Genomic DNA, 25,266 nt, shown 5'->3' with positions numbered 1-25,266 from the left:
ATTGTGGGTGATGGTGTTGGGGAATAGCTGCATGTTGATCAGACTGATTATCTTCAGACTTGTTATTCACCTTAGCACCCCTTATTTGAACGTCTATAACATGCCAATTAAGTGGCCTTCACCTATAAATTGTGATGAAAGGTTTTCATCTCTGTAAACACTATAATCCTTTGAACTGTTTTTCACTTATATGATTGGTGAGCACTTATTTGCAATGTTTGTATCAGAGGTATTAGACAGATCTGGACTACTGTTCTTATTGAGTCTGCATATTTAACACTTCCACACTTGTATGTAATGTACATTATTCTTTAGTGAGGGGTCTAGTTTGCCACATCGATAATGAAAAGTGCTTTTGCTCTGTGGATCTAATAGTGAAACAACTGTACAATATACAGGGGAACTAGAATATTATCTTGAAACAAGGTTAAAAAAGATAAAATATAAAATATTAAGAAAAAAGATAGACTGCCACTCATCACAAAGATGACAGTTGAGCTGCAGACAGGCACAATGAAAAGACTTTAGTCATTTTGTTTTTGGACAAAGCCTTCTTCAGAAAAGAAAACAAACATACACATTCATTCACACAAGTGAGCATACCTCAAGCACAGATGGCCACCATCTCCAGCACCTCAGACCAGAATGCAACTATCATGGTGAATGAAATCATCTGTCTGCAGGGGGCAGAGAAGGGGAAGGGATAGCAGGGTAGGGGAAGGGGAGAGATAAGTACTGTCTGCAGAGCATGCAGGTACTAGATGAAGGCATGACAAGACTGTCATGCACAGAGTTGGGAGGAGTAGGGAGTTGGGGGGGGGGGGGGGGGGGGGAGCAGAAAAGGAGAGATGCAGGGAAAGGGAAAGATGGGCTCTGGTGCATTGGCGGAGGGCAGCACATAATGAGGGTAAGGGGTTGTGAATACAGAGAAGGTGATAGGACAGAGGACCGGAAAATGTTGGTTTGAGTGTGTGGGGGAAATTGGTTACTGTAGGTTGAGGATGGAAGACATAGTCAGCAAACAGATCTCCCATGCCATATCCCCACACATCCCCATTCCTCCCACCATCACCAACAGCCAGTTACAAAGGAGTGACCCCTTCATCACCCTGTACTACCATGGGCTGGAAAAATGGAACCACATTATCTGTCAGGGCTTTGACTACTTATCATCCTGCCCTGAAATGAGGGACATCCTACCCAAGATCCTTCCTGCCTTTCCTAAAGTGATTTTCCATAATCCACCCAACCTCCACAATATCCTATTCCAACCCTATACCACTCCCAATCCCAATATCTTATCACAGGTATCGTATCCCTGTGGAAGATCCAGGTGTGAGACCTGGCCATCCATCCACCCAGCAGTTTCTACTCCAGTCGTGTCACAGGTTTATCCCACCCTATCAGAGGCCGGGACGACCTGTGAAAGCAGCCATGTCATATACTCATTCACTGCAGTGACTGCATAGCATTTTATACTGGTATGACTACCAACCAGATGTCTTCCAGGATGAACAGCAACCACCAAACTCTGGCCAAGAGCAATGGAGACCACCCTGTGGCTCACATGCAGCTAAACATAACATGCTTGATTTCAATGGCTGCTTCACAACTTGGACCATGAATCCTTCCCTCCACCACCAGCTTTACTGAACTGCATGGATGGCAGTTATGCTTACAATACATTCTCCACTCTTGGAACATTTTGGCTTCAGCTGTTCCCACACCCTCCATCTGACAGTTTCTGCGCCCTCTATCCTATCACCTCCTTCCTATTCGTATCCCCTTACCTTCATCACATGTTGCCCTCTACCACAGCACCCCATCCATCTTTCCCCTTCCCTACTCCATTCTTTCCCTGCTCCCCATTTCCACTGCTGCCCCCCCCCCCCCCTCATCTCCCTGACCTGCAGCCTCCTGGTGCTATGCCTGGTAGTCTTGTCATGCCTCCACCTAATACCTGCATGCTCTGCCAAACAGCACTCTTCCCTTTCCCCAATCTTATCCTGTTATCCCTCCCCTTCTCTGTCCCCTCCAGATTGATGCTTTTATTCAGTTGCTTGTGTGAATGAATGTGTGTGTGTGTGCGTGTGTGTGTGTGTGTGTGTGTGTTCTTTTCTGAAGAAGGCTTTATCCAAATGCTAAATGAACGAAGTCTTTTGTTTTGCCTGTGTGTATTCCACCATGTCATCTTTATGATGAGTAGCGATTGATTCTTTCCCTTATATTGTTGATATACCAGTGTGGAGTTCCTGTTGTTTGGAAATGTGTTCACTGTTGATCACTGTGTAGATAGTATATTTAGGACATAGTTTTCTTAAGATTTAACTTATGTGATCATCAAGTTTGCCTTCAGGTACACATCAACAAAATAAAAAGTACCGGGTGATCAAAAAGTCAGTATAAATTTGAAAACTTAATAAACCATGGAATAATGTAGATAAAGAGGTATAAATTGACACACATGCTTGGAATGACATGGGGTTTTATTAGAACAAAAAAAAAACACCCCATATTGCTAGACGCGTGAAAGATACCTTACGCATGTCATTTGGTGATCGTCGTGTGTTCAGCCGCCACTTTCGTCATGCTTGGCCTCCCAGGTCCCCAGACCTCAGTCCATGCAATTATTGGCTTTAGGGTTACCTGAAGTCGCAAGTGTATCGTGATCGACTGGCATCTCTAGGGATGCCTCACCATAACTCCGGACATGCTTTACAGTGCTGTTCACAACATTATTCCTCGACTACAGCTATTGTTGAGGAATGATGGTGGACATATTGAGCATTTCCTGTAAAGAACATCATCTTTGCTTTGTTATGCTAATTATTGCTATTCTGATCACATGAAGCGCCATCTGACGGACATTTTTTGAACCTTGTACTTTTTTTTTTTTTTTTTTTTCCTTCTTCTAATAAAACCCCATGTCATTCCAAGTATGTGTGTCAATTTGTACCTCTCTATCTACATTATTCCGTGATGTATTCAGTTTTCAAATTTATACTGACTTTTTGATCACCCAGTATGTTGCATTAGTATTTCCTTTACTTGCATCCTAAATGTATTGCCTTTCATTGTAATAAGTAAGGATAGTTTGTTGAAGAGTAGGCTGCCCATATTTCTCATCCTACCTTGATTTCTGCTCAATCTTTGTCTCATCAGACAGATGTTTGCCTCTTTTTCACTGAGTGAGCAAGCCCATGCTACACAGTCTAGTTAACAAGAATTTTTCAGCTTAAGATAGTAATATGTTTCCTCTCACAGAGAATGTTGTTTTATTGCAGCACTGACTATGTAGGGGGGTTTGAGTTCACATGAAATAGAGAACTTCAATGGGAGTAGATAGTCACTGATAGTGCTCCCAAACCAGATATGTCACAGCAGAAAAACCAGATAACATGCGTTCCTCAACATCTCACCACTCATGTGTCCCATCCTGTGCATTTGAACCCTTTGCACTGTAGCCTTCAGATATGGTGATCCAAGCAGACACCAATCTGGGGAGAAGATGCAGAAAGGCATCTCTCCAAACTGCATCAAAGAGTATGTGGAGAATAGACATCTGCATACCATCAGACATAGCACCTTATTCTCTGCAGTAGAAAACTGACTGACAGAATTACCTTTTGCCAACACAAATTCAGCATGTGGACTGGTTTTGTGGACGTCCATTTTCAACATTTAAAAGCAAATGAAGGTAGGCTGAAACTGTTATAACTCCTTTTCTATTGAGGTTTAGCACTAACATGCATGTTTCCAAATGCTTCAGGCCTGCCAGGTGAGTGTATAATGGTTAGAGGTTTTGGAGGCTCCACTACAATGTACGAGTTCCTGGGCCTTGATTGAGCCATATTGAAAGTAGTCGACTGAGGGAACTCAGCCAGTGTAATCATAAGACAGATCATGCCCAGCTACGTCTGTGCAAACTAGTATGCAGAAAATGGAGGAAAGCTCAAAAGCAAAAGGAATATGTAGAAGGTTTGTTCATGTGAAATGCACTTGAAGCAATACAGAAAGGCAAGAGGAAGTAGATGAAGATGAGTTAGGAGATATGATACTCTGAGAAGAATTTGACAGAGCAATGAAAGACTTAGGAGGAAAGAGATCCTTGCAATAGACAATATTCCATCAGAATTACTGAGATTCTTGACAGAGTGGACCTTGGTAAAACTATTTCAATTTGTGTGCAAGATAGGTGCGACAGGAGAAATACCCTCACACTTAAAGAAAAATGTAATAATTACAATTCCAAAGAAGGCAGGTGCTAACAGATGTGAATAATACTGAACTATCAGTTTAGTAACTGAAAAAGGAAGACCTATATTTGTAACATTTTAGGACTGGAGAAAGCTTTGGACATTCTTGACTATGTTACACTCTTTAAAATTCTATAGTTACTGGGGATAATATGCAGTGGAAGATAAAATTTTACAGAAACGAGACTGCAGTTATAAGAGTCAGGGAACATGAAAGGAAATCCCTGTGTGGGAAGAAAGTAAGACATGGTTTGTAGACTATTCCAATGTTGTGTAATATATATGTGTAGAGAAAGCTGTGAAGCAAATCAATGAGCAATTCAGAAAGTGCATTAAAATTCAAGGAGAAGTAATAAAATATTTGAGGTTTGCTGCTAACATTTTAATTTTGTCAGAGATGGAAAAGGAATTCAAAAGAGCCATTCAGCTGAATGGGTAGTTTATTGAAAAGAGGTTATAAGATAAAAGTAAAAGAAATGTAATGGAGTGTAGTAAAATTAAATCAAACAGTTAGGTTAGAAATTAAGAAACCAAAAATAGTAGATGAGGTTTGTGATTTGGGTAGCAAAACAACTCATGATGGCTCAGATAAAAAGTATATATAATGTAGATAGGCAATAGCAAAAATGGCATTTCAGAAGGAAAGAAATTTATTAACATACAACACAAATACAGAACTTAAGAATAAAGTGTAGCCTTATATAGAAATGAAATGTGAGCTACTGAAGAATTGTAATGATTATATGGATAGAACAAATAACTAATGAGGAGGTACTGAATAGAACATGGAGAAAAAGTAGATATTAGTTGCTATGATACATCGTGAGGCATCAAGGCATTGTCCACAGTGGCAGGAGACTTTGATCATGTGCATGTGAGTTGTGCTTGTGTGTTTTTGCATGTATCTTCTATCTCTGAAGAAGGCCTTTTATCTGCATGTTTAAATGTAAAGCAGTATTTTCATACTCTGCCTGCCTGCGACTTAACACCTCCTCTATATAGTGATTAGTGTTCAGGTTTTCAATATCTGAGATCCATCCTTCATGAAATCCTCCCCACTCCACCAAGAGTGTCTTTCTGCCATCTACCTAACCTTCATAACCTCTTGGTTCATCCCTATGAAATCCCCAAACCACCGTCCATACCCTCTGGCTCCTACACTTGTAATTGCCCCCGGTGTAAAACCTGTCCCATGCACCCTCCCACCACCACCTACTCCAGTCCTGTAACCTGGAAGGTGTACACGATCAAAGGCAGAGCCACATGTGAAAGCACCCACGTGATTTACCAACTGACCTGCCTACACTGTGAAGATTTCTATGTGGGGATGACCAGCAACAAACTGTCCATCACATGAACGGACACAGGCAGACAGTGTTTGTTGGTAATGAGGATCACCCTGTGGCTAAACATGCCGTGGTGCACGGCCAGCACATCTTGGCACAGTGTTACACCATCTGGGTTATCTGGATACTTCCCACTGACACCAACATCTACATCTACATCTACATTCATACTCTGCAAGCCACCTGACGGTGTGTGGCGGAGGGTACCCTGAGTACCTCTATCGGATCTCCCTTCTATTCCAGTCTCGTATTGTTCATGGAAAGAAGGATTGTCAGTATGCTTCTGTGTGGGCTCTAATCTCTCTGATTTTATCCTCATGGAGGGAGCAATATACTGCTTGACTCTTCGGTGAAGGCATGTTCTCAAAACTTTAACAAAAGCCCGTACCGAGCTACTGAGCGTCTCTCCTGCAGAGTCTTCCACTGGAGTTTATCTATCATCTCCATAACACTTTCGCGATTACTAAATGATCCTGTAACGAAGCATGCTGCTCTCCGTTGGATCTTCTCTATCTCTTCTATCAACCCTATCTGGTACGGATCCCACACTGCTGAGCAGTATTCAAGCAGTGGGCGAACAAGCGTACTGTAACCTACTTCCTTTGTTTTCAGATTGCATTTCCTTAGGATTCTTCCAATGAATCTCAGTCTGGCATCTGCTTTACCGACGATCAACTTTATATGATCATTCCATTTTAAATCACTCCTAATACGTACTCCCAGATAATTTATGGAATTAACTGCTTCCAGTTGCTGACCTGCTATTTTATAGCTAAATGATAAGGGATCTATCTTTCTATGTATTTGCAGCACATTACACTTGTCTACTTTGAGATTCAATTGCCATTCCCTGCACCATGCGTCAATTCGCTGCAGATCCTCCTGCATTTCAGTACAATTTTCCATTGTTACAACCTCTCAATACACCACAGCATCATCTGCAAAAAGCCTCAATGAACTTCCGATGTCATCCACCAGGTCATTTATGTATATTGTGAATAGCAACGGTCCTATGACACTCCCCTGTGGCACACCTGAAATCACTCTTACTTCGGAAGACTTCTTTCCATTGATAATGACATGCTGCTTTCTGTTATCTAGGAACTCCTCAGTCCAATCACACAATTTGTCTTATAGTCCATATGCTCTTACTTTGTTCATTAAACAACTGTGGGGAACTGTATCGAACGCCTTGCGGAAGTCAAGAAACACGGCATCTACCTGTAAACCCGTGTCTATGGCCCTCTGAGTCTCGTGGACGAATAGCGCGAGCTGGGTTTCACACGACTGTCTTTTTCGAATCCCATGCTGATTCCTACAGAGTAGACTTCTAGTCTCCAGAAAAGTCATTATACTTGAACATAATACGTGTTCCAAAATTCTACAACTGATAGACATTAGAGATATAGGTCTATAGTTCTGCACATCTGTTCGACGTCCCTTCTTGAAAACGGGGATGACCTGTGCCCTTTTCCAATCCTTTGGAACGCTATGCTCTTCTAGAGACCTACGGTATACCGCTGCAAGAAGAGGGGCAAGTTCCTTCACTTACTCTGTGTAAAATCGAACTGGTATCCCATCAGGTCCAGCAGCCTTTTCTCTTTTGAGCGATTTTAATTGTTTCTCTATCCCTCTGTTGTCTATTTCGATATCTACCATTTTGTCATCTGGGCGACAATCTAGAGAAGGTACTACAATGCAGTCTTCCTCTGTGAAACAGCTTTGGAAAAAGACATTTAGTATTTCGGGCTTTAGGCTGTCAACCTATCAGAACTCCAGAGATGGGAACTTGCCCTTCAATATATCCTCTCTTCCCGTTACCCACCTGGCCTCAAACTCCGCTAATTTCAAGTTGCCGCCCCTCGTACATCACTTGTCACTCAACAACATCTTTGCCTCTGTACTTCCGCCTCGACTGACATCTCTGCCCAAAGTCTTTGCCTTTTCATATGTCTGCTTGTGTCTGTATATGTGCGGATGGATATGTGTGTGTGTGTGTGTGTGTGTGTGTGTGTGGGTGGGTGGGTGGGTGTGGGTGTGCGAGTGTATACCTGTCCCTTTTTCCCCCTAAGGTAAGTCTTTCTGCTCGCGGAATTGGAATGACTCCTTACCCTCTCCCTTAAAACCCACATCCTTTTGTCTTTCCCTCTCCTTCCCTCTTTCCTGATGAAGCAACCATGGGTTGCGAAAGCTTGATATTTGTGTGTGTGTTTTTTATTGTATCTATCTACCAGCACTTTCCAGTTTGGTAAGTCACAGCATTTTTTTAATATATTTTTCCCATGTGGAATTTTTCTTTCTATTATATTCTTAATTTCTACTGTATCATTTGATGCAGGGATATGTTCAGTTTTCTTTGAATAATCACTAAAGTGTGATGCAGAAGCCTGAAAGTAGTTTGTATTTTGTGACCATTATTGTGACACAGTACTCTCTAACAGGCTGAATGGGTATGTTTTGTCTAATATGTATGCACTTTTGAATTTCATTTTTCACTGTAGATCTGTTGGCAGTTTTTTGTGTTTCATCTTTTCTGTTCACATTTAGTACTAACAATGACTGCGTATCAGTTGAAACCATTGAATTTTGGTACTAATTTTTGCAATCAGTAAAATTTCAGTAGAAATATGTGTGAGTATTGTGTCAGGTAACCCATGGAAAATTTGACACACACAAACAGAACCACAGATGACAATAAATGAGTCACTGAGTGAGTGATTTTTGCACTCCAGTGATTGGTATAAGGCTTAAATACTGAATCAAATGTTGATAGTAAACATTTCATTAGTGTTGTATAAACACTTTAACAGTAAGGCCAATATTATTCTGAAGAGTGGTGGCACAGAAAGTTTGACCAGCAGAGCAGCAAATTGCAAATAGCATAGATGATACAGGGCTAAGGTTGTGGCCAAGTTGTGGAAAGTAATTGGTGTGGTCGCTCCATTTATTGATGATGTGTATTGAAAGTCATAGCCTCCCAAAGTTTTGTGTCACTACTGATCATAAGAGATGTGATACTTTTGATTCTACTTTCTATGTATAGTGGACAATCATCCATTTTGTATTTGCTATTTTTATAAGTTTTTCACATTCACTATTCTCTCCAAAGTTAGTTGCTAAGGCTTGGAAAGTCACTATATACCTGGCTATCCTTTGTGCTCCACCAAAAATTCATTCTATACCTTTCCCACCCTTTGCTCTGCTGAAGATCTGTTCAGTGCACACTTTATTGGTTAGCAAGTTCTGAGGTGTTTTTGACGGTAGTACAATTGGATTCTTTCTGTTTTCTATTTTTGGTCGGCAGTAGATATCTTCCTTTGAGGCTTAAGGCTGTGTGCTTTGCATTTATCTTTGGTTCTCCTGACATAAAGTGGTATTGCCTATATTTGAAACAAGAAAATGACATCTAGTAAGATTCCAAATATTGGAACATTGCTACTTTTCGGAAAATGTAGAGGAAGTACCCAGTGACAGAATTCAGAACCATTTGTTGATAATTTGCCATCTGCCCTTCACCTTAGCTTCTGTGAAAGCACCTCTGATGTGGAAACCTCTTGTGATGTCATTAATGATGTTTTGTCATGGGAAAAAAAGCAGCAACACCACCACCAGATTGTGTTGTTGTCTTCAAAAATTGGTTCAAATAGCTCTGAGCACTATGGGACTTAACATCTATGGTCATCAGTCCCCTAGAAGTTAGAATTACTTAAACCAAACTAACCTAAGGACATCACACAACACCCAGTCATCACGAGGCAGAGAAATCCCTGACCCCGCTGGGAATCGAACCCGGGAACCCGGGCGTGGGAAGCGAGAACGCTACCGCACGACCACAAGCTGCGGACGTTGTTGTCTTCCATTACTGTGGCAAGACAGCTATTTGTGTTTGATTTATGTCATCTTTGGGTCTCTTTTGGCGTTCCAGCACTTTACATGAGCATCAACTCTGGTTATCTATTGCAGCTGTAAAAATATACTTGTCATTTTCATATTAATATTGTAGCTCTGTCTTCCATAGACTGTTTACACTTCTATCCTACTACAATTTCCAAATGCCAAACAATATGTTTCTGTATTACTTATCATTGCTCTTTGGAAAAACATATATTTGTTAATTTATGCTGTTTCATGTTGTCAGTTGTTTTCATTTAGTGCATATCTCTATTCTAGTCTGTTATCTTTCTCCTAACAGCTTTTTTTCACTCATCATTTGAACTCTCTTCATAATTTCCCATGTGCAGGTGCTTTAGTAATAGCCTTAAATTGTGTCTTTTTTACATCATTGCTCTTCTTGTATCGCCTCCCCTAATTAGAATTCAGTATTTTTTTGTAAGAATCTGTTAAAAGTTTTATCAAAAGTTGATGCTGGCCCAGACCATCAAAAACAAACAGAAGACAATAATGGATGAAAAACACTGAACTAATACTTACAAAGAGAATGAGCTAGCTAGCTTATGGCATTACTTTTTCTATCTTATAAGCAATGTTATTTAATTTATTAATGTGCCATGTTATGAACATAACACTCACACTGTTCTGTAATATTTAATGCCACATGCATCTTCTTTGTTCTCCAGTATTTTATGCTTTCCAACTTTTGGACCTACGCTTCATCAAAAGACATTGACCCATCACTTGCGGAGGTCTTGAAGAAACTCTGTTCCTTGTATGGATCTTGGAGCCTAGAGAAACATTTAACAATGCTTTATAAAGGTATGGATCTTACAACTTTTATTAAAGCTATTTAAGTCCAGTTTCAATGAAATATCAATAGCGTTTGCCTATAATATATTGTCATGTATTTTTATCTTGTGTTATCCACTTCTTTATCAGTTTCAGGTTCAGATTAATTTAACAGTTAAGAGAACAGTACTTTCCATAGTCATAGTTCCAAAGTTTTTTTTAGTTCTGTGTTCTACAGGCATGCTGTTCTGTAATATTTTTTTAGAACTTTTCTAACTTACTGAAATGTAGCTGTGCTTGATTTCAACATTGTAATATCTGTGTTGTTTGTCAAGGTGTTTATAACTATCATTAACAAGTTCGCAAAAGTCAAATTTTGTCTGGAAATTTGGAATTGCTGTGACACTGTGGTCAACACATTATGAGGAAACAGTAATTAAAGACACTCTTTACAACCAGTAAAAAAAAAAAGAAAAGGTTTGAAGAAATCCAAAAATGTTGAAAATAACTGCTTAAAGTAGTTGAATCATATTTGAAGCATATTTAAAAGTAGCTTGTAACAAAAAGAAAATAAGAAAAACTTTTTAAAGTTTTCTGTTCAAAAATCTGGAGTGAAGATCATTAATTAATTACTTACACTAATTCAATGTAGACTAAATAACCATAAATTAAAAAGTGTTTAGTGTGGGAGGTGGGATCAATTACTGCCATAGCTCATTATTTTGTAGTAATGCTGGAAGTTACAATAAGAATTTTATAACTTAATGCCAACAAATCAAAGATGTTCTGGACATGTTCTTGGGCACTGCCTGCTGTAGCATCTCATTCCAAAACATACTTCGCTAGTATTAAAATGTAGGATATTTCTGTAACATTCATTTTTATGTTTTTCCTTCTCTATTTTCCCCATGGATTCAACAGCCTTGTTGCAGTATTCACTGTGAACAGAATATCCATTTCAGCCAATTCCTCTTATAAAGATGTAACAAAATTCTTATAAGGGAGGGTTGGGACGGGATGGCTGTTAACTGGTTGGGATGGGATGGCTGTTAACTGGAAGCGAGGTAATAGATGCATGGGATAGGAATTGAAGATAGGCGCTGGTGCCAGTAAGTTTGCACAGCATACAAGATTGATGTTGTTCTCTGCTGCAATTTCTGCTGCACACCATTTTATGTGTGCATGACCACCAGACAGCTTTGAACCCAAATGAATGAGCACTGCAAAACTGTGCACAAGAGCAGAGTTGATTCATCCCATTGCAGAACACCCAGTTGGGCATAATATGCTCAATTTCAATTACTTTGATTAAATACATAAAGAATCTACTCACTAAGTGGTGGCAGAACACAAACATAAAAGAGGGTTGTAATTAAGCAAGCTTTTGGAGCCAGCGGCTCCTTCTTGAGAGGCAGACTTACAAACAGATTGGGTGTATGGCCATATGAACCAGGATGGCTCCTTCCTATGCCAACCTTTTCTTGAGTCACTTGGAGGAGGATTTCCTGGGATCCATAAGTCTTCATCACCTGCTTTGGTTTAGATAAATTGATGACATCTTTACCATATGGACTCATGGTGAGACTGACATGTTAAAATTCCTGAAATCTCTGAATTCCTTTTCCCAATTAAATTTCACATCGTCCTCCTCTGAATCCCATGCTACTTTCCTTGATGTTGATCTCGTCCTCACTGAACCCAGCTACACACTTCTGGCCACATTAAACCTACCAGTGAATAACAGAACTTACATTTTGACAGTTGCCATCCTTTCCATGTCAGATGTTCCCTCCCACACAGCCTTGGCATTCAAGGCAAACATATTCGTTCAGATTCAGGTGCTTTACAGCAACACTCCATCATTCTCACTTCAGCAGCCTTCACTGCCTGTAATTACCCCACCAGCCTGGTTCAAAAGCAGATTTCCCGGGCCATCACATCTAATCCTGGTACTGCTGATTCCTCCAAAAAACAACTTCAGAGCACACCATTGGTGATTCACTATTATCCTGGTCCAGAATGTATTAATCAGCTACTTCAACAGTGCCATGACTTCCTTAAATCATACCCTGAAATGAGATCCATTCTGTCTGAAATCTCGATCACCACACCTAGAATAGCTTTTCGCCACCCTCCCAATCTCCGCAACATTTTTTTCAGTCCCTTTGCTCCTTCTGCAGCCATCTCCCTACCTATGACTCCTACCCTTGTGACTGTCCACACTGCAGGACTTGCCCTATGCACTCTCCTACCACCACCTATAGCAGCCCTGTGACTGACAAAACATATACTATCAAATGGAGAGCCACCTGTGAAACAACACGTCATATATCAGCTGTTGTGTAAACACTGTTTGGCCTTTTACAACAGTAAGACAACCACCAAATGATCAATTAGCATTAATGGGCATAGGCAGAGGGTGTATATTAGTGACACACAATATCCTGTTGCACAGCATCATCTACAACATGACAGTCATGACCTCAGTGCCTGTTTCATCATGTGCACCATCTGGATTCTTCCCCCAGACACCAGTTTCTCAGAACTCAGCCAGTGGGAACTAGAGCTACAACATGTGCTTGGTTCTCAACTCCCACCTGGTCATAATTTACGTTAATTTCTTCTGTCTCAGCATTTCTTCATTGTAACTACTCTTTCCTTCACTCCATTTTAGTTTTCTGTGTTTCATTGTCTTAACTGTTTATTTTTCACCGGCTTCCTCCTACCTCTGTTAGTACAATGCACTTAGCTTTTCACCCTTATTAACTCATGCGTGATGTTTGAGCAGTAAACTGTGTCTTGCGTATTACCCTGTCTTGCACCTTTAAGCTCTCAGGTTTTCAAATCTCATCCGATGCAGTCCACAACAATCAGTCTTTCCTTCTCATCCCAAGCAGTAAGTCTCCCCTGACCTGTGGTTCTGTGTGACTTTCCCGAAATCTACCCCTTTTCTTAGACCTCTCCAGTTCTTTTCCTTCACCCCTCTTCTTTCCTCTTATGCTGAAGAAGGAGCCACAGGCTCCAAAAGCTTGCCTAATTACAACCCTCTTTTGTGTGTGTTCTGCTGCTGCTGCTTGGTGAGTAGATTTTTTTTATCTATCCAGTTAAATTATTTTGTCAAAAATTGATCACTTTTAATTACTGCTTCACCTGTGCTATATGGATCCTTCCTCCCTACACCAGCTTCTCTGAACTACATAGTTGTGAGTAAACTTAGAGCACTATTTCCAGCCAACAGTCTAGTTTATGTGATGATGTCATTCACACCTTAAGCAGCAAGGAAGATTTGGTGAAGGGATGTTGACTTTTTGTATGCTCTACAAGATGTATAATGATGTTTACTTGATATCATGATACCCACATGATCACCCGACATCATGGATGAACCTCAACATGTCAACAACAAAATCAGCTGTAAATAAAATAAGATCTATCCAAACAACTGAAGGGGCCATCCCTACTACAAAAAGATATAGTAACAGCTATCACGTGATCTGTTGGATGATGGATGTACAGAGATTAGTGTAACTTGGAAGTAGATATCCTCAGAATCTGCAGAGTAGTGAAGTGATGTAAATCACTTAATAAAAACAAGTCTTCTGATCCAGAATATATACCAGTTAGGTTCTTTTCAAAGTGTGCTGATGGAATAGCTCAATACTTAACAATCATGTACAACTGCTCAGTGGACAAAAGATCTGTACCCAAAGATTGGAAAGTTGTGCAGGTCACTCCAATATTCAAGAAAGGTAGTAGTAGTAATCCAGTAAATTACAGGCACCTATCATTAACATTGATATACAGTAGGATTTTGGAACATATATTGTGTTCAAAGAGAACGGCCTATTGACACACGGTCAACACAGATTCAAAAAACACCGATCTTGCAAAACGCAATTAGCTCTTTGCACACATGGAACGTTGAGTGCTATTGACAAGGGATTTCAAATTGATTCCTTATTTCTAGATTTCCAGAAGGCTTTTGACACTATACCACACATGCAGTTTGTAATCATAATGTGTGCTTATGGAATAGCGTCTCAGTTACATGACTGGATCTTTGATTTCCTGTCAGAGAGGTCACATTTCACAGTAACTGATGGAAAGTCATTGAGTAAAATAGAAGTGATTTCTAGCATTCCCCAAGGTAGTGTTCCTTTTCTATATAAACAATTTAGGAGTCAATCTGAGCAGACATCTTAGGTTGTTTGCAGATGATGCTGTCATTTATCACCTAGTAAAGTCATCAGAAGATCAAAACAAATTGCAAAACTATTTAGAAAAGATATCTGTATGGTGCAAAACTTGGTAACTAACCTTAAATAATGAAATGTTTGAGGTCATCCACATGGATGCTAAAAGGAATTCATTAAACTTCAGTTACACAATAAACCAGTCAAATCTGTCTGTGTGCATACCTATGAATTACAAATATGAGCAACTTAAGTTGGAAAGAACACATAGAAAATTTTTTGGGGAAGACAAACCAAAGATTATGTTTAATTGACAGAACACTTGAATAATGTAACAGATCCACTAAAGAGACTGCCTACACTATGTTTCTCTCTCCTCTTTTGGAGTACTGCTGCATGGTCTGGGATCCTTACAGGTAGGATTAATGGAGTACTTTGAGAGAGATGAAAGAAGAGCAGCATATCCTGTATTATCGCAAAATAGGGGAGAGACTGTCACTGCCATGATACAGGTTTAGGTGTGAACATCATTAAAACAAAGGCATTTTTCATTGCAGCGGAATCTTCTCATAAAATTTAAATCACCAACTTTCTCTTCCAAATGTGAAAATGTTTTGTTGACACCAACCTACCTAGGGAGAAATGATCATCATAATAAAATAAAGAAAATCAGAGCTTACACGGAAAGATATAGGTGTTCGTTTTTTCTGCTCACTATTTGAGATTGGAATAATAGAGAATTATTGTGAAGGTGATTCCATGAACTCTCTGCCAGGCACTTAAATGTGATTTGCAGATTATCCATGTAGATGTAGATATGAATAGTCTTTACGAGACATCCTTCACTCTTGTAATTCTCCTGGCCTCAACTTCCGCTGACCTCCTGCTCCATACCTACCTGCACTCCTGCCCCAGCACTGTAACTACACTCATCTTGCACCAACTTCATCTTCCCCACAGTCTCCCCTTGCTCCGCTCTGTCTCCCCCTTCTAATCAATTCCTCGATGGCATTGGAATCATGTGCTTCATGAGCTCATCAGTGCCAGTGTCCGTGTTGCATTCCTATGCAATGCACCTCGTATCTCTCCCTCTCCCCATACCTATTTTGTGCACCTGCTGCCTCCCTCCCATCAGACACCCTCCCCCCCCCACTACCCACATCTTTTCTTCCCACACCTACTCCAAGCCTGATCCCTCATTCCAGTTGAGCTGCAGAACTGCAGTTCTGGCACAGTGTATTCAGCCAACATGAAGTAGCCATAAAGCAGTGTGTGTGTGTGTGTGTGTGTGTGTTTGTGTGTGTGTGTGTGTGTGTGTGTGTGTGTGTGTGTGTGTGTGTATGTATGTGTATGTATGTGTGTGTATTTTATCTTGAAAATGGATTTGCCCAAAATCTGTATTAAATCTTGTGCAATTGACAACTCAGTGCCCCTATTATTTAGTGAGTTGCTACTTTCATTCCTAAATAATTTATTATTTTGTCATCTCAGCAAATTCTCAGTATTTTTATCTAGGTAATGTCATTCTTCAGATGAATGATTCTCATCTGTGAATTTTGCCATTCTAGATGCATAGTTATGTGGATTTGTAATTGTCTAGATGAGAAAACTGAAAAAAAGAAAAAAAACAACACATCCACTCTGAATCCCCCTTCCCATTTTTGTCCTGTAGGTCTGATTTTTCTACTTCTCGTTTTCTCTGCTTGTTCTAATAAGGTGGTTGGCCCTTTAATCCTCAATGAGGAATAATTATATCTTTGTAATACTCTCTGCCTTTTGTCAGTCTTGTCTTATTTTTCTTTCATTGCTTGAACATCATATTCTTTCATCATCTTCACTTCCTCGCAGCTTTTACATTGTTTTACACAGACATCATATTTGAAATTTCAGTATGATCTTTACAGTGCTAATATTCAGACACAAGTACTCTACAATCAAAACCTTCATTAAGGTGTAAGTGGTTTTTCACTCATACTTTGATTCCTGATCAAATGCTGCTGTAATTATTTTCCTTTGTCATTTTCTTTTTTCATCAACTCTGTTTTTCAGTACTAACATTGTGACTCTCTATAAGATGTCTAATACTCTTCACAGTCCATCATTTAGTTCTTTCACAAAATTTCATTTTCTGTTAAGAGTTTACTACTAAACGTTCTTAAGTTTGGTACTACTGTCAAGGACATCACACAACTTCATTGTTTATTAAGGGTTTATTAGTAAGTTTAGTGATACCATCAAGAAAATCAATGATCTTCACATAACATGACACAAAAATATGGCCTCAAATTTTAGCTTTTATTGTAGATACTTTCTGATTTCTTCTTCTTCCTAGTATTTTACATGTTAAAGTTGTGTGTTTTTTTTTATTTTTTTATTTTTTTTTTTAACCGAATTATGTGTCAGTTGTTGAGAAGCTCTTTACTTAAGTTATAATCCATTTCTAAATGCTAAGTAGTTAACTAGTTGTAAAATTTTCAGTTCAGGTCAGTGACAGATAGTAAAGCCAAATGCTAGAGCAAAAATATTTAAACAGCAATGTTAGGGAGGAAACTTGAACATAAAATTTAATTTTTTAGTTTTTTTTTTTGTACCAAGACAGACTGTACTATGAATCATACTTTCAAATGTAGCATAAACATCAAAATGATGATAACTAAGATAAATAATTTAGGAGTAAGGTAACAACTCACTGGATAGATAGGTGTTGAGTCTTCAACAGACACATAAACAGGACTGAAAATTCACTATCTTTCAGTCAAACCCTTTTTGAAGCTAGCACAGTACTGAGACTGCAGTTCAGCAAGTTGAAATTGGTGAGAGGTTGTGTTGGGTGGAGTGAGTGAGGGGAGGAAAAGTGGCAGAGAGGCAGGGAGATGGATAAAGGGTTGGGAAGGGTGGCTCATGGCTCATAAGGAGGCAGCAGGTGTATGAGGTAGGAATGTGGGAGGGAAAGGTAGCACATGCACAGGACAGGAATGCAAAAGACAGGCATTGGTATCAGTGAGACAAACGTGATGGTGTGGGGGAGTGGACTGGGAGGGAGCGACAGAACTGAGGAAGGGGAGACCTTGAGGAAGAGGATGCAGGTGCAGGAAGATGGAAGAGATTAAGGCATGATGACTACAGGAATGAAGGAGATGCTGCAAGAATAACTGTTATTATCTATGTAGTTCAGAAAAGCTAGTGCTGGGGAGAAGCATAGAGCTGGAACAATTTTTCAAGTTGCCATTGAAATCAAGCATGTTCTACACAGCAGCATGTTCTGCCACTGGGTGATTAACTCTGCTCTTGGCCAAACCCTGGTGATGGCCATTCATTTGGGTGGGCAGTTAGTTGATAGTCATGTGTACATAAAATCCAGTACACAAATTGCAGCAAAGCTGTTGTATGACATGGCTGCTTTCATAGGTGTCCCTGCCTCTGACAGGATAGGATGTGCAGGGTGGGTGAATAAGACAGGTTTTGAACCTTGGTCTTCTGCATGGATATATCCCATGTGGCAAGGATTGGTAGTACATGTGGCACAGGGATGGATCAGGATATTGTGTGGGTTAGGTGGGTGACAAATATCATTTTAGAAGGAGTGGGAAGGATTGTGAGTGGCATATCTCAGTTAAAAGCCCTAGCAAAGGAAATGGTCAGTTGCTGTAGTCTGGTATGAAATTGGATGATGAGAGAGCAGCAACCACCGAGCTGAGAGGACATGCAGCAGAGCAGCAGGGAGCACTTGTGTGATAAACTGTAAATTAATTTAGTCTTTGTTTTTTGTTCACATACTTCTGCAAAGAAGTGAACTGTATGTGTGTATTTTACTGTGTAGACTAGTGGTTAGAAAATTAATCATATTTTTTATTTTTGCGTTAGTCTTGAGAATATCCTTGTGTAGGGCAGCTTCCTAGCATAAATTTTCCATGTAGAGAAATTTATTTCTGTTTAATAACTTGTGGTCTCAGAATTCAGAGAGAAATCTGCACACCAACTTTTAGTGTTACTGTCTTCTACTTTGGTATATTTTCAAACACAGTAGCGCAATTTGAGACTTTATATCTATTTTATACACCGTACAATATGGCTAGGGACTGTGCTTGTTGTGAGCGGACACAGAGAGAGTTACCTGCTGTCCATAAAAAGCTGGAAGCTGCATTGGCTACCATTGACAAGCTTCTAGCTAATGCTCAAAGTTGCAGTGACATCGGGGCACCAGTGACGAGACCTGTGACACCTTTGGTGTCATTGGAATCCCCTTGTGGCCCAGACATCGTTGCGGCTTCTGACCAGTCTGTCCTCACTCCAGAGTGGGTGTCAGACAGTGGTGGGTTCACATGCCACTGGGCGGAAGGCAGAAGAGGGAGCAGGCTATGTGCCTGGCTCCCTATGGCTTAGCAACAGGTATGAGGTGCTTCCCAGTGTTGATGATAACTCTGAGCCAGCATGGGATGCCTATCCTGTTTGTCCAGCAGTCAATTTTCCTGTCCAGCCTGGACAAGTACAGAGGTGGGTATGCTAGTCATTGGGAGCTCCAGTGTTAGGTGGGAGATAGCAGGCAAGGTGAGAAAGAATTCCAGTGTGCATTCAGTATGTTTGGCGGGAGGTCTCATCTGTGATGTGGGTGCAACTGGCTGCATGTTGTGGCACATGTCAGGATGAATGATGTGTGCTGCTTGGGTTCTGAGGCCATCCTCAGCTCCTTTCTGCAGCTGGCTGATTTGGTGAAGGCAACTAGCAATGCACACGGGGTGCAGGCTAAGCTGTCTATTTGTAGCATCATACCCAGGGTTGATTACAGTCCTCTGGTTTGGAGCAGAGTGGAAGGTCTAAACCAGAGGCTCAGATGGCTCTGCAACAGTATCAGATGTGAATTTCTTGACCTCCACTATTGGGTGCAGAATTGTAGGGTTCCCTTTAATAGGTCAGGCATGCACTACACGCAGGAAGCAGCTACTAGGGTAGTGGAGTACATGTGGCATGTGCATGGGGCTTTTTTAGATTAGAGGACCCCTCCCTTGAGAGCAAAAACGATTTGCCTGTTAAATCAGCCACAGTGACCTCAGAGAATCTTGGTCCTTGCAGATCAGAGATAGAAAAAATTAATATGATTTTAGTAAACTGCAGGATTTTAGTAAAATGCAAGTAAAAGTCTCAGAATTGGTATCACTTATTTAAGGTTATAATGGACATATAGTATCAGGAACGGAAAGTTGGTTGAAGCCACACATCAATAACAACAATGCCCTAAGTTCAGATTGGAATGTTTATCCTAAGGATAGTTCAGATTGGAATGTTTATCATAAGGATAGGTTAGTCGCCAATGGTGGCAGCATGTTTATCACAGTAAAAAAATTCAATAAAACCTGGTTAGGTTATCACAGATTCTCAATGTGAATTAATCTGGGTGAAATTGAGTATCAAATAACGGCCAAAAATGGTGATTGGATGCTTTTATAGACCACCTGGGTCAGGATCTGTAGTTGTAGAGCACTTCAGACAGAGCTTGCAGAATATCATTAGTAATTTTCCTGATCATGCGGTTGTAATAGGGGGTGACTTCAACTTCCCACGTATAGATTGGGAGTGTTATGCCATCAAAATTGGTGCCAGAGACAGGGATTTGTGTGGCTTTGTTCTGAATGCCTTGCCCGAAAATTACCTTGAGCAGGTAGTTAGAGAACCAACTCATGAGGGTAAGGTCTCAGATCTCCTGGCAACAAACAGACCTGAACTTATCAAATCAGTTAAAGCAGAGGAAGACGTCTGTGATCATAAAGCTGTGACAGCATCTATGATGACGGGTCCTACAAGGAATGTTAAGGAAGGTAGGAAAATACACTCCTGGAAATGGAAAAAAGAACACATTGACACCGGTGTGTCAGACCCACCATACTTGCTCCGGACACTGCGAGAGGGCTGTACAAGCAATGATCACACGCACGGCACAGCGGACACACCAGGAACCGCGGTGTTGGCCGTCGAATGGCGCTAGCTGCGCAGCATTTGTGCACCGCCACCGTCAGTGTCAGCCAGTTTGCCGTGGCATACGGAGCTCCATCGCAGTCTTTAACACTGGTAGCATGCCGCGACAGCGTGGACGTGAACCGTATGTGCAGTTGACGGACTTTGAGCGAGGGCGTATAGTGGGCATGCGGGAGGCCGGGTGGACGTACCGCCGAATTGCTCAACACGTGGGGCGTGAGGTCTCCACAGTACATCGATGTTGTCGCCAGTGGTCGGCGGAAGGTGCACGTGCCCGTCGACCTGGGACCGGACCGCAGCGACGCACGGATGCACGCCAAGACCGTAGGATCCTACGCAGCGCCGTAGGGGACCGCACCGCCACTTCCCAGCAAATTAGGGACACTGTTGCTCCTGGGGTATCGGCGAGGACCATTCGCAACCGTCTCCATGAAGCTGGGCTACGGTCCCGCACACCGTTAGGCCGTCTTCCACTCACGCCCCAACATCGTGCAGTCCGCCTCCAGTGGTGTCGCGACAGGCGTGAATGGAGGGACGAATGGAGACGTGTCGTCTTCAGCGATGGGAGTCGCTTCTGCCTTGGTGCCAATGATGGTCGTATGCGTGTTTGGCGCCGTGCAGGTGAGCGCCACAATCAGGACTGCATACGACCGAGGCACACAGGGCCAACACCCGGCATCATGATGTGGAGAGCGATCTCCTACACTGGCCCTACACCACTGGTGATCGTCGAGGGGACACTGAATAGTGCACGGTACATCCAAACCGTCATCGAACCCATCGTTCTACCATTCCTAGACCGGCAAGGGAACTTGCTGTTCCAACAGGACAATGCACGTCCGCATGTATCCCGTGCCACCCAGCGTGCTCTAGAAGGTGTAAGTCAACTACCCTGGCCAGCAAGATCTCCGGATCTGTCCCCCACTGAGCATGGTTGGGACTGGATGAAGCGTCGTCTCACGCAGTCTGCACGTCCAGCACGAACGCTGGTCCAACTGAGGCACCAGGTGGAAATGGCATGGCAAGCCGTTCCACAGGACTACATCCAGCATCTCTACGATCGTCTCCATGGGAGAATAGCAGCCTGCATTGCTGCGAAAGGTGGATATACACTGTACTAGTGCCGACATTGTGCATGCTCTGTTGCCTGTGTCTATGTGCCTGTGGTTCTGTCAGTGTGATCATGTGATGTATCTGACCCCAGGAATGTGTCAATAAAGTTTCCCCTTCCTGGGACAATGAATTCACGGTGTTCTTATTTCAATTTCCAGGAGTGTATATTCGCTCAGCAAGGCTGACAGGATACAACTTTCAGAATATCTCAGCAGTCAGAATCAAATATTCAGTGATGAGGATGAAGATGTGGAGAACAAATGGAAAAAATTCAAAGGCATCATGCAGTATGCCCTAGATAAATATATTCCAAGTAAGGTTTTAAGGGATGGGAAAGATCTGCCATGGTTTAATAGCCATGTTAGAAAAGTGCTACGTAAACAAAGAGCAGATTCAAGAGAAGTAAAAACCTAGCTGACAAACAAAAGTGAACAAAGTGAAAATGAGCATAAGGAGAGCAATGAGAGGAGCGTTCAATGATTTCAAAAGTAAGACATTGTCAACCAACCTGAGTAAAAACCGTAAGGGATTTTGGTTGTACGTAAAACCAGTAAGTGGGTCAAAATCATCTATTCATTCTCCCTGTGACCACACCAGCGCCAAAATGGAAAATAACAGAGAAGGCCGAAATACTGAATTTTGTCTTCCGAAATTGTTTCACCGTGGAATATCATAACACTGTCCCTCCTTTCAATCATCGTACGAACATTGAAATGGCAGATATTGAGATAACCTATCGTGAAACTGAAAAGCAGCTACAGTCACTTATAGTGGAAAGGTTTCACAACCAAATGAGATACCTATAAGATTCTATAAAGATTATGTGAAAGAACTTGCTCCCTTTCTAGCCATAATTTATTGTAGATCGCTTGAGCAACAAAAGGTACCTAATGACTGGAAAAAAGCGCACGTCATTCCCGTTTTTAAGAAAGGCCATAAGACAGATCCACACATTTATAGACCTATATCAATGACTTCAATCTGTTGTAGAATTATGGAACATATTTTGTGCTCAAGAATTATGACGTTTTTGTGAAATGAACAGCTCCTCTATAAAAATCAATATGGTTTCCGCAAACAGAGATCCTGCAAATCTCAGCTTGCTCTGTTCCTCCATGAGACCCACAGTGCAGTGGACAATGGCACTCAAGCTGATGCCATGTTCCTGGACTTCAGTAAGGCATTTGACAGTGTCGTGCATTGCTGTTTAATGAAAAAAATACGAGTTTATGGAGTATTGGAGCAGGCCTGCAATTGGATTCAAGATTTTCTTGTAGATAGAACTCAACACATCACTATTAATGGAAATAAATTGACAGAGGTAAAGGTAATATCTGGAGTACCACAGGGAAGTGTGATAGGACTGTTGCTGTTCACAGTATATATAAAAGATCCAGTAGAAAGCATCGGATGCTCTTTAAGGCTATTCAGAGATGATGCAGTTGTTTATGCCAAAATAGCAATGCCAGAAGATAATAAGAATTTGCAGAACGACCTGCAGAGAAATGATGAATGATGCAGGCTTTGGCAGTTGACCCTGAATGCAAATAAATGTAACATCTTGCACATACATACGAAAAGAAATCCACTACTGTACAGCTACACTATTGGTGCTGGAGACAGCATCTGCCGTAAAATATCTAGGCATAACTATTCAGAGTGTACCTTAAGTGGAATGACCATGTAAAACAGATGGTGGGAAAGGCAGACACAAGACTCAGATTCATTGGAAGAATCTTACTCATCCATGGAATAAGTGGCTCATAAGGTGTACGTTCACCCAATTCTTGAATATTGTTCATTTATCTGGGATTCCTATCAGGTAGGACTGATAGAAGAGATCTAACGAAGAGCAGCGCATTTTGTCACGGGATCATTTAGCTGACGAGAGAGCATTACAGAGATGCTAAACAAACTCCACTGGCAGACATTACAAGAGAGACATTGTGCATCACGGAGAGATTTACTATTGAAATTTTGGGACAGCACTTTTCAGGAGGAGTCAGACAACATATTACTTCCCCCCACATACATCTCACATATTGACCATGGGGAGAAAATTTGATAAATTAGAGCCAATACAGAGGCTTACCGACAATCATTCTTCCCATGCACTATTCATAAGTGGAACAGGGCTGGAGGGATCAGGTAGTGGTACCGAAAGTACCCTCTTTCACACACCATTAGGTGGCTTGTGGAGTATGATGTAGATGTAGATGTTCCTTTGCTGTGGGTTCTTGGGCCTGATGGGAGGATTAGGGGGTATCTGATGGGACATAGTGCGGAAAATCTGTTTGCAGACAAGGTGTGGCAGATATTTACTGTCTCTGAAGGTCTTAGTGAGATTTCAGCAAATAGGGCAAGAGAATTCTTGTCACTGCAGATGCACTATCCATGGGTGGCCATACTACATGGGAGCAAGTTTTTGGTATGGAAGGGATGACAGCTGTCAAACTGGATATACTGTTCTTTGTCAGCACATTTGATATGAACAGAAGTGTTGATGAAGACGTCAGAGAGATGGAGGACAATGTCCAGGAAGGTCTCATATTGGGCTGAGGAGGACGAGGTGAAGCAAATGTGTGAAAAGGTGTTGAAGATGTTGAGGAATAAGGATAGGGTGCCTTGGCCATGGGTACAGATCATGAAGATAGCATCTATGAACTTGAAACAGACAAGCAGTTCAGTGTTTTGGGAGGGTCGGGAGGTTTCCCCTAAACTGTCTATATACATAGTGGTATAGGCATAGAAGAGTGCTGGCATAGGCGGGTGTCATGCAGGTGCCCATAGCCATGTCACAGATTTGCTTATGAGCTGTCTCTCAAAGGGTAAGTAGTTATGTATAAGGAAGTTAAATATGGTAGGTTTGGAGTTGGAAAGATGTTTGGAGAAGTAGTATTTGATAGCAGCAAGGTCATGGGTAAGGAGGATAGTGGTGTATAGTGAAGTGGCATCCACAATGATGAAAAGGGATCAGGTCATAATGGAGTGGAAATGGTCAAGTATCTGTGAAGAAAGTGGTTCGTACATTAAATAAGAGGCAGTAAGCAGCTACAATGGGGATCCAGGATTGTTAAGTTTACGGATTTTGGGAAGCATGTAGAAGATGGGTGTGCAGGGGGTCATTCATCACCAGGGTGAGGAGGAAGACAGATTCAGAGGAAAGATTCTGTGACAAGCCTAAGTATTTGAGTAGGGATTGAAGGTTATGCTGGTCTTTTGTGATGGGCTTGTGGGTGGAGGAGTCAAACAGTTGGCAGATGCCTTCTGTCAGGTAATCCCTGCAGTTCATGATGAAATCCCTGCAGTTCATCAAACAGTGATGGAGCTGTTGTGTGCAGGGAAGATGAATAAATCAGTGTCTGTCTTGAGGATGTGAAGGATTGTTCTTTCTTTTATTGAGAGGTCTGTGTTCTTTGGAAATGATGTAGGAAAACATTAGGAGGCCAACACATAGCTAAGGAATTCCTGGGAGCTTGTCAGGGGAAGTTAGGTGGGAGAGGGGGAGGGTCATGGTTGGATAGTAGTATGAACTGAGAGAGGTAAGGTTCAATGTTGGGATTAGGTGGGCTTTGGTTGGAAGCATTGGTAGCAAAGAAGTATTTCCATTGTAGGTATCATGAGTAGAAAAGTCCTCGATGAGCCCAGAATGGTTGAACTTGGGTGTGGGGCTGGAGGTGTGGCCTTTGAACAGGACTGGAACTT

At 41.4% G+C, this 25,266-nt stretch overlaps 1 pseudogene; it reads left to right on the top strand.

Annotated features, from left to right (window-relative positions):
- LOC124799059 overlaps nucleotides 1-25,266 on the top strand; it is a 162,169-nt pseudogene that overhangs the window by 118,321 nt on the left and 18,582 nt on the right.

The sequence above is a fragment of the Schistocerca piceifrons genome, chromosome 5, assembly GCF_021461385.2.
Source record: "Schistocerca piceifrons isolate TAMUIC-IGC-003096 chromosome 5, iqSchPice1.1, whole genome shotgun sequence".
In the NCBI taxonomy this organism is placed as follows: Eukaryota; Metazoa; Arthropoda; class Insecta; order Orthoptera; family Acrididae; genus Schistocerca; species Schistocerca piceifrons.
The sequence above is the reverse complement of the archived record's forward strand: the minus strand, read 5'-3'. Positions and strand labels throughout refer to the sequence as shown.